This window comes from Poecilia mexicana, unplaced genomic scaffold, assembly GCF_051168715.1.
Source record: "Poecilia mexicana isolate PSO_F unplaced genomic scaffold, ASM5116871v1 scaffold_11, whole genome shotgun sequence".
Lineage (NCBI taxonomy): Eukaryota > Metazoa > Chordata > Actinopteri > Cyprinodontiformes > Poeciliidae > Poecilia > Poecilia mexicana.
The window spans coordinates 7,595,906-7,612,879 of NW_028263380.1; positions in this window are offsets into that span (position 1 = coordinate 7,595,906).

Sequence of the window (16,974 nt, forward strand, 5' to 3'; positions counted from 1 at the left end):
GCGCTGACAAATCAAGAAAATAACCTCTTTTAGACTCTCTTGGTGCCTCTCTTCTGTTGTGGCGTTACTTCCCTATTTAGCACCTATGCCCCCTTTCTGCTATTTCTCATTAGATTCGCATCGTGGTCGTCCTTGTTGCCTGTCTACTCCATCCTGCCCTTTAGGGAATTTCCAGGTGTTGTTGTGAGTTGCAGCAAAGATGTGTTTATTGATCAACTTGCGTCCAAAATGCAGAGAAAAAGAAAGTCAGAAAGAAGAACCTCACTTTGCCCATTCTCAAATTACGATGTTTCCGAGAGGCAGCATACAGAACAGTGAACACAACGAGAGGGGAAAAAGTGATATTTCTCCAAAAACACCAAAGTTCATTTCCTCAACGGGTGTGTTGAGGAAATGAACGCATTTCCTCTCTGTATTATTTAACAGAGAAATCAATTCCTTTCTTAAAACAATTTGTTTTTGAAAATTATGTTTCTGTTTGTTGCTTTGGTGACATCGGAAATAGTGCCCGACAAAACACATCAGAAACGCATTTAACTAGATGATTTTGGGCCACACGACAAAAACTTTGATCATCGCCGTGTTAATACGACATGGCAACCACAAGGTGGCAGTAATGTACTAAGATGTTAGCTAGCAGTAAAGAAAACTGTGTCGATGCCACATGCACAGTTGCAGACAGAACATTTTGTGGACAGTCACCTAAAATGCATCTTGGTTTGCAAAGGGGCGACTTGCAGTGTTGGTAATCGAAGAAAAGGATTTTTTTTTTAAGGAAGCAAAAAGAAGAGTACCAAACAATTGCTGAGGTTAGGCATCCTTAAGGTGAATCATCATGATAATTTGTGGTACTACTGTGACAACAACAAAAGTTACAACTATTTATTGCTACTTATAGATGCACCTTTATTGAACAAACAGTGGATATAAACTGTAAAAATAATGGCGACAACACAAACCATTTCAGGGGCTTTTAAACGCCATTAATTGGGATTTATTCTGAAAACGATGAATCAAACATTAATCGTGATAAGAAATGTATCACAATAAATGACAAACAATACGATAAATGCCCACCACTAACTCAGACCTCTTGATTCATTCGTCGACATATACGGCCGAGTTACAATTAACTAGTAAGAAAAACAGAGGCGTATTGTGTAAAGTGTGACTGGATTTTTCACTCTGTTGCGTGGTGGAGGGGCTGAAATATCTGAAAGGGAATTTGAATAATTAACAATAAATTTGAAAAGTTTTTTTTTGTTTCAGTAATATGAGTCACATTTTTCAGGTGACCAAAGGAAAAAAAAAAAGCAGCCAGTTGATGTGTCATTCTCCACAGAGAAGGCAATCTTCTCCACAAAGCATATGCAGTAAATGGGATGAACACACCCTGCAGCAGGAATGTGCCTCAACGAAAGTCCCATTATCCACAAAGCCTGACAGCTGTAAGTAAAAAAAACAAAACAAAAAAAAACAGTAAAAACTGGTTAAAGAACATCTTTGGATTGCTATCTCCTGCTCATGGATAACAACCAAGATTACATCCTAAGTGTTGTAATCATGCTCTTTACTGAGCTTGCATTAAACGGTACCGTTGTAATCACATCCTCTATTAACCACCCCTGCACTGACTATGTGATAAATCACAGTCACACAATCGGTTCACGAGGCCCAAAAGCATTCGCCGTCATTTCTAAATGTGATCAGTTTGAGATGAAATTACGTGCCGAGAGCCAGAATCAAGCTGCTTAAGCTGGATCATATTCGCTGGGCTCCTGCTCCGGTGTTTGCTGGCCTCACACAGACATGAGATGGAGGACAGATGCTGGGATAATCATTAAATAGAGCGTGGCCTGTTTGCCTTGATTGGGTGAATGAAAGCTGCCAGTGAAAAAGCTCACTCGCATCGAGCTGTGACATCGGTGTAGCCGTGACGACGGCCCCTCTCAAAGTCTGATTTCCACCGTGAACCGATTTCAGACAGCCGTAGCACCTGGGTGGACCGGCCTACCTTTCATTAGGTGATTGCGAGCAATTTTGCAAAACAGAACCGTTTTGTTGTTGTTGTTGTATATTAGTAGAAACAAAATGGGATTTTACTCAAGCTGTGTCTATATTTCTACGTTCTGAACTTCCCCACTGAAGGACAATAAAGGTTATTTTTATTGTATTTTATGGCAGTGAACCATGTATAAGCTGCAGAGTTATGGCTTTCTAAAAACCTCTCACCATCTCCATTAAATGCTTTGTGGATTTTCTTCAATTTCTTTCTTAAACATCTTAAGTTTTCAATATTTAACTGGAACATCAGATGGTGTAGAACTTTATGGTTTTTTTTTTTTTGTATAATCTCTACTATCAAAAGTATTGCAAATTCTTTTCAGTACATATAACGCGGAGAAATGCATCGTTTTCATTTTCTGATAGAGCATAGCCTCTTTACTGGACACGATATTTGCAAATCTGATTAGTTTGGCACCCTCTGAATGGACCACAGTTAAGTTGGCTTTAATGTCATCATCGTATCCGAATAAACTTAGATGCAATAATTATGAAGCATCATTTAACCAAATTTGGACAATAACGTAGCAACTACTGTGACCAACTATTGTGAAAGTAGTTTTTATTGCCAAAACATGATTAAAGATGATTAAAGTGAAAAAAAAAAATACATTTGGCAAAAAATTACTTCGACCATTATTTTAGGAAGGTGGTATTATGTTTATCTTACAATTGTAAGCCAATTTTGGCGCAGCAGCACTTTTAAAAACTTGGTCTTAAAGAAACAGAGGCCTAACACTTAACACTGTTTTAAAAAACGAAGTCAGATGAAAATAGGTTAAAATTAGAGATTCAAAGTTTAAGTTAAAGTCTCATTTATTAAGAATCAAAAGTTCCCGTCCAAGCACCAACATCTTCAAACAAAAACAATTACTGTGAGTGGGGTGATTTAAGAGCAGCAACAACAAAGAACCCCACATTGCTATTATTACAAACCAACAGTATGCGTCTAATGTTTTGGCGGCGACTTGGACTGTATCAAATAGCATGTTGTGACAGATCGTCTGCAGTCGCTAGTGACAGTGTGTGTCCCTAATTCTGAACAGACAGCAAAGTGAGCGGCGCTCCTCTGCCTGGAGGAGTAAATGTAACCATGTTGCGTTTATTATGAAGCCTTTGGTTTTTGGAACACCCCGCCGGCTCGGAGCTGTCAGTCACGCCAGCGAACAAGCCCTGGCCCAAATACTCAGGGCTCTCGCACAGAGCGAGAAATACGCATAATGTGGTATAAAACACAAGTTTTAATGTCGGCTGTCGCTTTCCTGGATGCCCTCTCTATCTTTGTTCGTCTTTCATCCTCTCAATCTCTCCTCCTGACCTACTTCTATCCATCCTCCAGTCATTTCCCTCCCTACCCAGCTTTTCCTCTTTGGTTTTTAATTTGATTTTTTTTTATTTTTATTTTTTAAATCTGTCAATCCATCCCGTCTCTCCGACTTCCCGTCAGGAAGATTATGAAGTTACTTTCCATTTAATATTTCTTGGCATGTGCTGGTCTAATTGGTACTTTCACTTATATGTTTCCAAATAGGCAATGAAAGGTATGTTATGTTGTAAGGTGGCTCTTTTATTTATTTTTTTCTTCTTGTCATTTCAACAGGCAGGCGGAACATGTCTTCAAAACATATTCTCAACGCACTCATTATTCAGACTAATCCTACGTAGCAATGCTTTCCCTGTTTTTTTCCGCTTCATGTCACTTTTATTCCTCCAACATCTCAGTCACTCTCCAGCCGACGCCTCTTCCCCGGTGTCGATGGAAATGCTCAGAAGTGGCCCAGTCGGAGCCGTTAAACGTCCTCTCGTCGTTTAATGCCGCTCGGCGTGGACGGGGTTGTCACGGAGGTTTTCGGGTCCGGAGCCGTTTTGGTTTAAATATTCATACGATCACGCCAGCTGCTCTGACCCACTTTGCTAACAGCTGAGTCTGCCCGCTTTCTGGCGTCTCCGTGGATACTGGGTCAGAAGCGGCTCCATGTTAAGTGGAATACTGTAAGTTAAATATCTGGAAAAGAGCAACTAATATGGTGATGGTTTATTTATTTATTCTTCTTACTTTTTTTTTTTTTAAACTCAGTTTTTGTCCGTCTGGAAGCAAGTACAGTTGAAAAGTTGACAGCTGATATGAATGAAAATCAAGAATCAGGAACATCTTCATATACTTACCGAGCATTTAAGTAGATTGTGAAAGAAATCCTGTTTTATTGGGATAAAACATGGCATAAAACTAGTTGTTAAGGTAAATCTATGGTTAACATACAATCAAGAATAAATGAGCATAATATCGGGGGAAAAATGATTCCCTTGAGAACAATCTCATATATTCACTCCAATCTGAAACAGAAAAAGAATGATAATAATGATGGGCAAAAAATGTTTTTCTGTTGAGAAAACTGAAGCAGCGTGAATTTACTGTTTACAGGGAATGGACATCATTAGAGATAATTACACCAGCGTTTACTGGACAGATAATTTACTGGACAGATAATTTACTGGACAGATAATTTACGTGTGTCAGCCAGAAGCTGGTCCACAAGCAAACCGTTAGAGATCAACTGAACAAAACCGCTTATTACGTGCCAACTCCTGAAAAATAATGCTACATGCGTCTAATATGGCTCAAAAATCATAGTGACAAATTTCTATCAGAGTATAATTTTTTTTTTTTTTTTACTTCTATGCATTTTCCATAAAAGTGACTAAATTAATCTAAAAATGATTCTTTGAATGGCGGTGGCACTTACACTGTAAAATGGTTCCCTGACATCCTGGGGTGGGATTCAGTCCCACACAAAGCAGGTGACCAAGTCTCTCTATTTCACTCCCCGGTGCCTGAATATGCGTATCTGACAGACATGTTCTGTTATATTTTAAAATCTGATGGTCTTGCGACCTCCGTTCTAATGTCGCCCTGGGCAACTGCCCATATGGCAGCCAATCTCCATTTGTAAGAACTTGAAATATGAGTCTTTCAAACTGCTTCAAGCAGAATTTATAACAACCAGATGAAGAGACAAAAAGACTCGATAGCTTTTATAAACAGAACCCAAAATGGTTTTTATAGTCTTAGCTGAAGAAAGCAACAGTGAATGAGTCTCTAGTTGGAGCACAAACCTCAATTCTGACCTAAACAATGAGTTACATGACTCATAGCAGAGCTTCATGTCATCTAGAGTTTAAGTAATTTTATTACTGTGTCTTAAAATTAAAACTCAAACAGAAGTTTTAAGGATGGCACTTTTAATTTTTAATCCTTTTCTTATAGGGACCTTTGCTGTAAAAAACAAAAACAAAAAAATGAAGCTCTTGGAAAACCAAACAGGTTGAACCACAAGTTCACCAAAGAGTTCAGAGTCTGTGTTTGGCAAAACAGAAATAACTTCTTGCTCAGCAACCTTTTGTTCAATTTAGCACTTTGACTGGATGAAGAACAAAAAGGTTCAAAATCACCGATAGGAAGGCAGAAGAGCATGGGTGAGCAAGTAAACCATCCATCTCATGAAACTCTCAATATTTTCAGTCGAATCTGATTGGAAGTTTTTGTTTTCTGCTTCATTGTGACATTAGAGTAAAAACACCAAAGTACGGAGTTGTAAAATTGTCACCAAAAAGCAACAATGCAACCGAGGTTTACCATTCCAGGAAATGAACTTCCAAAACTGCAAAAGAAACTATCACAGGGTGCCTGGTTGACTGCTTACTCATTGTGATTTATCAACACATTCCTGCAAATATCTCAATACCTGCATTTTTACAGCACAGACATGTCTGTGATATATTCTAAATTCAATGAAACAGTGAATTACGACATCTTACATGATTAAACAACTTGTGTATTAGGCAAATTGAGTAAATGCAACATACATTTTTCAATTGTGTGAAAAACAGCTATCCAAACCATCCTGGACCAAGGAGGAAAACAAAAATATGACCCCTATTTTTGAAATTACAAATTAAGTGTAATTAACCTGATTCTTTGTAACGCCGTGCTAAATTTTACTGGTCATGCCGAGATCTGATTACTGCCAGAGCTGCAGAAATCCCTTAAAGCAAAGCAACACATCACATGCTTCTCCACAGAACTGATGGGAGAATACGTGTCTGACAGTCTAGAAAGGGTTACAACACCAGAACAACATCTACGACACTGTTAGCCTACTTTGTATCAGTCAGCATCAGAGTTCAAAATTCAATATAAGCCAAGAGATTGGGGAAAATTTACATCCAAGTCAAAAACCTCTGCTGGCCACAAGCAATACAAAGACTCATCTCACATTTCCCCAAAAAGCATTGCAGTGATCCCAAGCTCTCTTTAGAAAGTGTTGTATAGAAACGGTGGAACGTTTTAGAAGTTATGTCATATGTACAGTCAAACTCGACTCCCTTGCTGCTTCAGGAACCGGAAGACCTGTTGTATGTGAAAAAAATACATAAATTCTGCACTAAGGAGAATGGCCGCCCATCAATTTGCGACCTTATGACCTCAAGCACACTTGAGTTACGATGCAGGACAATGATCTGAACCACACCGACAAGCCGACCTCTGAGCAACTGAGAAAAATCCTCCAAAATGAGTGAAATAAAAAAAATTTCTGCAAGGAAGAGTGGGGCCAACATTCCTCCTCAGTGAAGCAAAACACTTATCAGTTACTGCAAAAATGGAGAAAAGAACCCCACCTAAACCTCGTCATTACATCCACATTTAAAAACAATTCATACAAAGTTACAAAGTGCTGTTGTGGAACGTCCAAAGAGCCACGCGTTGCAGTCTTGTGGTTTAGCAACTCATTGACCGCTTGCTCATTTACCCCGATGCACAAGATCCACAAAGCTGCTGTTCATGCACTTCTGTGATTAATTAGAATTGTATCCGATGTGCCCAAGTATGCAGTGAAGTCAGTGGCAGTCACGTCAAGTAACACACCCCACAGGCGATTGCTAATGTTTTTAATCAAGCGAGGGTTGCGTAAGCCAGGCATGATTGAGAGGCGAGGACAAAACAGTTTCTCTAGCAGGTTGTAGATGCAGTCGCTTAATTTCAGTCACCAATCTATAATCCTTTTGGCAATTCATTGGAAAAAAAAAAAGTTCTCCAAGTGACCACAAGCTTTGCCACAAAACGGACCCCCTTTCCGTTTTAAAAGGGGGTCAAATCGCAGACGTGTTAGCAACCCTATTAGCTCATTTCATCAAAACAAGCAGCTGACATAGTGCCCAAGGCGCTGTGTTTGGTGTGATCAGGTCATAATGTATCTGGTTTAATGTCTGAAATATGTACACATAAAATAAAATATTATATTTAAGCTTTAGCTCATATGGTCTAGTAAGTCTGGTTGACTCAAACTAACTGGGGACCAAAACTGCAACACTGGCACACTGTGTCAAACAAACCGTTCACCCCTCCCCCTGTGGTGGCGCTGCTACAAGAATGGCAGACGGTAACGACACAAAAACGTCTGAAGAAGACACTGAACACATCTTTCTTCATGAAATGTAAACAAAAATAGAGTGGTGTTAGATTTTAGCAGTTGTATGATTTTCCTTTTGTCTTATACAAAAGACCACAAGCCACTTCTCCAGCTAACTCTAGACATACAAGTTTGTTTTGGTTGTATTTACCCAGTATGCCCTGCTCCAAATCTGCTTCCTGTTTTTGGAATCAGTGTCCAGTCCACCTGGTGTTCACATACACATCAGAACCGCGCCAGAGTTCTCTTCAACCGAGACACGGGTCTCTAGAGTTTGCCATTTTGATTTGCACCAGAGTTCGACTTACATCCCCTGAAACGAACCGGACTTTCTAGGCAAACAAACTGCAGTGTGATGAAAGCGCACTAAACAGTGGCTGGTGTGAAGAAAAGCCAAATATCTGACACCAGGTGACACAAATTATTATCTTCCTACTTTGTTACCAGAAAGTAAGTTTACCGACAGCCAACAGAGGGCAATCTATTTTGACACCCCGGTTGCGGTGTTGTCCATTATGGAAATGTGCTAAAGCTGCCCGGCTGCGTCCTTTGTGGGCTTGAATGCTGGCTTTGTTTGACTGCAGATACAATGAGCCGAGCCACAGCGTGGCGAGAGGTAGATATGTCGACCCATTTGGGAGGATGAGCAGGAAAACCGCACACGCGGGATTGTAGCGGGATAATGGGGGGAAGTTTTCATTAACTTTGGTGTCACTCCCATACGTGCCCCTCCAGTCAACTTCTAAGACATTATTAACCACTGGCATACTGTTTGCCCATAATGGAGAACGAGGCAGACAATGGTGAAATGTGTGAACAAGTGATTGGCAGGGCATTGTGCTGGGCACTCTTCCTTCGGCGCCAGACAAAGACACACACGCTGAGAACCTGGCAGATAGTCGGAGTTGCTTCTCTCAGCTTTTTGCCAAGAATGATCTATTTTCATTTCCCCAGTTTTTTTTCTTCTTTTTTTCCCTTCTCCTTCACTGCTTTGGACACACACAAATAAACTTACACACGCACACACACACGCACGCGCGCACACATACACACATTCCACATGCTCTTCTTCAGCTGTGAGTGCCGTAACTAAATCTCCACGATCCAGAGAAAATCAAGGATGATGAGAAAGATGGCAAATTCGAAGGGCAACCCTGGGAAGACGACCCGTAGAAGAAGAAGAAGAAAAAAACCCGTCTGGCTGAAGCTCATTAGCTTTGCACACACAGAGGGCTCCAAGTGAAAAATAAGCGACTGAAAAATAAGGATTCACGCGGCGCCGTTTGTATCTTTCAAGGCGAAAACTCACGGATGCGGCAGTCATTTTGTTGAGAAGTGGCCGAGTTTTAATATAAAAAGATGTTAGAGTAGGTAAGGAAGCGGAGAACACGCAGGGAGACGGAGGGAAGTGCTGGGAGGAGATGCAAAGTGGGGCGGGGGGGCTGGAAATGTTTGTGTGTGTGATAGAGATAGAGATGATGAGCACAACACAGGGGAAATATGCTCCCGTCATAAGGGTAAAACTGAAGAGTGCCTTGGGGGGCAATTCATGTCCTGCTCTGGCAGCGCCCCTCCTCCTCCTGCCCCGTTTTCCCTTCTCTCATCCTTAACACACTCATTTAACATAACCAAACTTTTGTTTATTCTTATATAAGGTGGTGACTTTTTTTGTTTTGTTTTTTTTCATATGTGCCCAATATATATATATATATATATATATATACAGTATTTGTGTATATATATATGTGGGGTTGTTGTGTAGGCAAGAGGGAGGGAGGATGAGTGTGAAGAAAAGCAATAAAAGAAAAAGAAAATCATGAGCGTAGTAGTCGGAACATATTTTGCCTGAAGGTGCCTCACATACAAGATATTCAATTTGTCCCCCCACACCCTGTGAACAAAACTCAGCATGTTCCTGTGAGTTCACGTTTTGGTGCTGCAGGTAGATTTTCTACCGGTTTTTTTTTGTTTGTTTTTTTAATCCGACTCAGTGAGCAAAAGAGATGCAGCTCTGTGGCAACACTAAAGAAGTTTATTCAGATTCAGATTGTTTTCTGTCTCAAAATGTTCTGAGTGAGGGGAGGCGACTTCCCAATCTGACTGTCCTGCAAACCATTTAAGAGGGCAGCTGGGGTTGGATACATTTTTTATTTTTGTTGACATTTTTAATATTTAGTTTTGCTTCCTGAAAAGTGGTGTCTAAGTCGCAATTTCAGACATAGTTCTCAATTAAACACTCCAATAAAGACAATTGCACTAAGTATTTTAATTCTACTTTCTAGTAGAAATATCTTTGTACACTTGGAATAAGATAAAAATAATTTAAGTAACTTTTAAAAAAGATATAAAAGCTTGTTTTAAGTCAATAATTCCTTAATATTAATGAAAAATACAACTTCCACTGGGAGAGTCTTGAAAGTACAAAACATTTTTCCCTTATTATAAGAGAAATAATCTGCCTGTGGAACTATTTTTTAAATGAATATTAAGGATTATTGACTCAAAACAAACTCCTATGTCTTGCTGAAAAGTTACTTGCAAGTTAGCTTTGTCTAGTTTCTAGAGTAAATATCTTAGTGCATTCGAAATATCAAAAATACTTTAAGATTTGTGTTTTATGCAGTGAAGGGCGACGTCAATAATTTTAAATCAAATGTACAAATAAAATTCTAAGTAATTCTAAGTATTTCAAAGTGAAATATATGAAAAGCACAATGAGCACAACAGAGAAAAAAAACACTACCTTCATAAAAAAATAAATAAAAAAATACATAAACTTCACGCAGAGTCTTAAAGCAGTTTCTGAAAATGTAACAGTGATATATTGAGTATTTGTCTTGGGAGACAAAGTTTTTTATTCTTGTGCTTTTGTCTTTGTACAGCAGCAGAATCCAATCTCACTGCATTTAGTCAAGCTGTCACTAAAGGATTGTTCAGTTTCAACGTTAGACGGGCAAATAAAAATGTCGGATAGCAAAGTTTGATGGCGAGGCGGAGACGCCCTTCATTTCTCCGAGGCACAAAAACTTTGGATGATTTTATGATTTCAGATAAAATGGCAGGTCAGCCTAGGAGTGACCATTTTTGCCTGTCTTTAAAACTAAACCCTTGTGTTTCAAATTTTACAACTTTTCCTGAAATGTCTCTCTCCACCATCACTTTATTGATGGACAAATTACAAATATATCAGCATTATACACCTGTGACATTAAAATAAAGAGTTGTGGCAACGCACGTTAGCCACAGAAAGAGTTAAAAAAGCTGCTTTGTCTGACTTTTATGTTACAGTTTGTCTGTCACTATGTCAACTGATTGACATAACATTTAACAAAATAAATAAATAAAGTCTCTAAGTTGGTATATTGACTAAATAACAGATAATTGTACAAAAAATAATGACCAAATGAGAGAGTTAGTTGGTTTAACAAGGTTAAATCCAAATGGATGGCAGAAAAAATGAAAGCATAAATATATAAATAGTGTGTATTCTGTGCCAGTCATGCTGCAACTGTTCTTTGTTAAAAATGAAAAGTTCACACTGAGTTTTGTTGGTGTGATTCTGTTGTCTTAAAAACAAAAGTATATTTAGTGTGAAGATCCGTCAAGATCCATACTTCTTTGGATCATTAAACTTTCCTGGAGTAACCTCCTACTGGTCGATACGATTTACTAGAGTCACTAAACCACATTTCCTTACATTACACTACGAGTACTTTATATAAAGAATAACTTTAAATTGTAGGAGCAAAATGTCCTCGTGGTAGATTTGCACTGCAACATGGCGGCCAGTTTGATTTCCTGCGTGTAAAACTGAAATCACCAAAGATACGAAAGTACAAAGATGTTGAAGGGCAGAAATAACCAGCATCCATCCCATAAAAATATTACACCACCAACGTATCGTTTATCTTTGACACGACAACAAAATACCAACAACTTTTCCAGACAAATAAAAAAAAAGGGAAGAAATCACCAAGATATGCAGTATTGCAGCATAAAATTGTTCATTGTGATATCAGACTTAATCATTACTAACAAACACTGACGATATGCAGAATCACACTGATTAGATTTTATTGAAGTGTTGAAACTGCAACCTGAATGCAAATTCACTTGAGACAATTATGCTTTTTGCTGAGCAAGATTTCCCTTCGAAAAGGTGATTTGAGGTGAGCGGTGGTCCGGATGCAGCAGAGCAGAATCTACCTCCAGCGGGGAAGTTCCTGTCGACGAAGGAGATTAAATTAAAGCGTGTAGACGGGGCCGAGCTCCAGGACGGCCGTTACCATCTTGTTACGCGTCTGAGTTACGGCGCTGTCGTTTTTGTTCCTCTTTGTCGATGAGTTACACGGGACGAGGAAGATGGGAGCGGAGCCTGAAGTAAAAGTACCAGAAACACCGTACGCCGCAAACAACAGCCAGAGTTACAGTCGGCGCGATCGGCTTGACGCGTTTTACCGACAGAGCGGGCGCAAAACCACAGCTGAAACCAAAGAGAACAAAGACTCACCGACTTACAGCCTTTCATTCGCCGAGAAAGTGAAGAAAACGATTCTGCCTTCTCAGCTATAAAATGTATTGCTCGCCCTTGCAAAAAGTTTTGCTACCTCTGAAACTTTTTCATATTTGGTGATGTTACAAACCGCTTTTATTTCACAGCTGCAGGTCCCTGGCTGCTTTATACGTCTAAAAATGTTCTTTTCTCACTCATTCTACTTTGTACAAGTCAGACCTTGTCTGGAGCCTCTGACAGCAACAGTTTTTCTAAGCTTCGCCTCAAATTCTCAATTGCTTTTTGTGGATTTGGATTTTGAGAAGGTAGTTAAAACATGAATTTGTGTTGTGACTAAACCATTTCATCGTCGCCAAGTCTGTAGATTTATTATCTTGTCATGCTGGAAGGGGAACGTTAGCTCCTTTTACGAGACTCTTCTAAAGCATCTGAAAGGTTTCAGTACATCTCCATCTTTAACTGCAAAAAACAATGATGATGCAAAAAATATTGTCTTGTAACCCAGTAAATCTCTGACACTCAACATTAAAATTTTATTTACGTCTATGAGACAAAATTGATGCTGAATACCACACAATACAAAAATTACTTGTAAGAAAGTTTTGGAAACCATAACTTTTTACTTTGTTGCAATTATGTTCTGGTCCATCACATAAAGTCTTAACAAAATGCAGTGGTTTGTGGTCGCAACATTACATAATGTGAAAAGTTGAAGTTGAATACTTTTGCATGGGACAGAATTTATCCCGTTTAGTCAAGGTAGCAAAGCTAAACGACTAGATTAATACAAAGTAGTCATTTATTTGGACCTAATACAGATATTTTCATGAAGTATTCAACAGGCCAATACATTACTGCAATAGAAAAATATAATACTGGGTTTTGATATCATAATCAATGTAATAAAGAAAATAAATCTTTTTAGTTTTGTAAGCTTGTGACAAACTCATCTTTGGCCATTTTTCCCCCCCAAGCCTTGAAGTCGTATTCAGACTCATGAAATTAAAGAAAAACATAAAAAAAAGGAAAAAATCTACAACTTTATGCAAAGTGTGTGTTTATTCCACTGAAAACAGCCTGAGAGGGCTTCTGACTGAGACTTAATGAGAAGGAAAATACCAACACTACTTAGCAAAGTGCTGCTCACTTGCACTTGGCCTTCATTTTCCCCCTCTCTGCTTCTGGTAAAAAGAGAGAGAGAGAGAGAGTGGATGGTGGGTCGGGGGGCGAGTTAGTGATCAAAGGAGATAGAAGAATAGCAGAACGGACTCATTGAGAGAGGCAGTTATTACACATTAGGCCGTGACCTTCTCTGGAGAGCCTCACGGCGCATGGAGAGTTTCAGGCAAGCTGCAACTCTTCAGAAGTGGCTTTTTTTTCCTTCATCTTTTTTTGTTGTTGTTGTTGTTGAATAGTTTCACAAAAATAGTTCTGGTCAAAAAGATCAACTCCTCTTAAGCTCCTTCTCGTCATCTATGAACCAATACTGAGCAACTCTCACCCGAATAAAGACGTACAGAACCGCAGGACGCGTTTAGGAGCGCAGCCGCGTTTATATTGAGACGTACAGTTCAGGGTTCCGACACATCGAGGCTGAACTTCCTTTACGATCAATGGAAATGTGTAATACTAAAGTTCACTACAAAGTTACGACGGCAATTTGTGCAGTGGACGAACGTTAAACCTGGAACTTGAAGGAGAAAAAGAACAAAAGGTAGAAAAGAAGAAGAGACACAAGGAAATATGGAAAAACAGGTAAAGGAATGGAGGATGGACACACGGATGAACGAAGATAGCAGAAAGGAAGGATGGAAGAAAGGAGATTAAAAATACGATAATAGGTCTTTATGCTATTTTGACAATAGCACAGTAAACAGCCTGAAAACAAATATTTTACTAGATTTTTTAAATTTTTTTCTAAATCTGGAAAATACTGAAATAAATTTACATAATGTCATTCAATAAAACACCTTTTAAAAACAACTACCGTTGATATAAAGGATACTTAGCAACATTTTTATTGGTTTGATGCAATATTCTCATTCCAAGTGTCATGTTTTCACTAGTTGTTAGTAGAAAATCATCAGGATTCAAACATCCGTCTGTGTGTAATTCATATAACATTCGACTTAGTGATAAAGTTATCAAAATAAAAGGGCTTTTCAGTAATAATCTAAAGTGTGGCCCCGGGGCTATTTGTGGCCCTTCAAATTATTTCGTTTGTTCTCTCACCACAAGTCAATGATGGTAAAAAAAAAAAAAAAAAAAAAAAAAAAAAATGGGCAAAAACGATGAAAGCAATTTACGACACAACTAATTCAGAAATGCTATATGGACAAACACATAAACAGAACCTTCAGGATAATATCTGCGTGCTTAAATATTATTTTATCAATCAAATCAAAGCAGTTATTTGTGTCTGTCACCAAATTACAGCAATATGAAAAGAAATGCTCACTAAATGCTGAAACAGTAATTTATTCATATTTTAACAGCTTCTTAATGGTAGTTTTATCAGTGGTTTTTATTCTGCTACAACCGGCGCTTTGAATACATGCGTCATTTGGCCAGAAGTGAAAATTAGTTAGACGCCTCTGATAATCTACAGCTGGACTTCACTAATCTCAGTCACTGAAATGTGACCTGTGTCCATCTCAAAACAACACACCTCTCCATTCTCCGTTGCATCGCCGCAGTTGTAACCGCAACTTTTTGCGAAGCCTTTTAAGAAGATTCACCGTCCGCCTTGAAGCTAAACCTCCACGGGTTTTTAAAATGACCCGTAAGTCCTCAGTAGGTCATCTTATATGCAGCCATGCTCGCCATCGGAGGCCTTCTCGCCTGTTCCTCCTAAATATCTCTTTCCTCTTGTTGCGATTCATTACAAACCCTGCTCCCAGGAAATCAAAGGCCTGAAGCAGAAAGTTACGGCATGGCAAAGAATCAGAACACACACACACACACACACACACGCAGCAGCTTTTCATTTCCCCCGGTGTCATGAAGTAGCTTCAATATAAAGAGAAAATCTTTAGAACTTTCTGTACGAGACACAAATGTTTCCAAATCACAAATACATGAGAAAGGTGGAGCATGAAGGTATCCGGAGGTTACCTCAGCTGTTTTCACAATATAAAGTTATTAAAACATCTATTTTTTGAACCCTGTTTTCTTTAAACATAAAACAAAAAAGCAATATGTTACGATTTTTCTGCATCACCTCCATCCTTGTTTTTATCATGACGCTATGCAGATAAGCTTATGAAATGTCACTGCATTCATTTCCGCCTCAAGTTTCTTTAATCTTTCTGTGCATACTTTATTATTGTTATTATTATTAAATCAAGCTGCTGAATAAAGTCTACCTCTAACTGTCCCAAAGATTCTCTTCGAAATGAAGGTCTGGACTTTGTTTTTGTCCACCTGTTTTAAAAGGGACCATGAAACACAAGTTTTGAATTTTATCCTTTCATTTAATTTCCTTTCCAATCAACTCTGGAATTTGTGTGTGATTTTAATTTCATTTCTTATTTGCCAACGTTGCATTAAATTATCATAATTTACAAAATCATGCAAAGTTGGCACTTTTAATGGACTTTTAATGCAACTTTTAGAGCAAATTTGCATTAAAAGTGTCATTATTTACCGAATGACACTTCATGACAACTGTCATAAACATTCATAAAGACTTCTTTATGTTCATGACAGATGTTATGTCATGTTTATGACAGTGTCATGTCAGTCTTATGCACACCCCTTCAAATAAAGTGTTACCAAAGAAAATGTTGCAAATCAATGACTGCTACATAAATTAGCAGTGAAAAGATTTAGTCTCTAAAGAGCATTGATTCTTGTATTAAATTCTCAAGGTTTTCTAAAAGATTTCTTCTTTTTCTTCCAGGTGATTCTGTGATTTTTGTACGTCTCTCTGTATAAAACCTTGCCTAAGCATAAAAAAAGAACATAATTGATCTACATTTGTTATTTCTGTGGAGACATTTAAAGAAATACCAGCCAGTGTCATTGTGACGGGATGTCAGAGAGCGAGCGATCCAATCTGTTATGTGTGGAGACAATACCAGCTGGCCCCTCGGGTAACGTTGCCTTTTTCATGCTTGAATGATTCATAGGTCAATACTGAGTCTTTAAAACACTCAGCAGCCCAAAATTGGTTAGGCACAATTTCTGGACTGAAAATGAGTGAAGAAGCAGCAATTTATCTGATGGTCAGACCCCCCAGGGAACCTTGTCAGCCACTCGTTGCAACACTTTAACTAAAAGAGGCAACTTGTGGTTTGCTTTAGATTTAAAAAAATATATAAAAAAATCCAAAACTACTGATATGCCCTAACCATGGAAGAGATGCTCCTGTTTAGTGGGATCGAATGCATCAGGGAAACAAATTAACTAATTATTGACCAAGGTTGGACAATGGTGAGCTGTAGCATTTGAGAAAGAAAAATAAATTCAAGAATTTTCCTTTTAAAAACATCAAAATGTTAAATAAATGGCAACAGTTAAGAGTATGATGAATGAGATGTAGGTCTAAAGATGTAGAAATGTACATTTTCCTAAACATAAAATTGTTTTACATACAGCTCTGGAAAAAACTAAGAGCCCACTGCACTGAACCCCATTGAAAACCTCCTGGTTATTCCATCAAATGTTGATTTCTGAACTCTTCCTGAGGTAAAACATTAGTATTGTTGTTTCTAAATGAATATGAACTTGTTTTCTTTGTGTTTGTGTTGTTTGAGTTCATGCGGTTAGTCTTTTGAAATCATGGCAGCGACGAATGTAAACACATGAAATCTATTCATAATTCCTCCATGGGATCCATCGGCCTCCAGAGAAGAAGCTGATGTCTTATTCAAGCATCAAGCGACAACTTCTTTATACTCATGCTGCGTTTTGGGGAAATTGTAATCG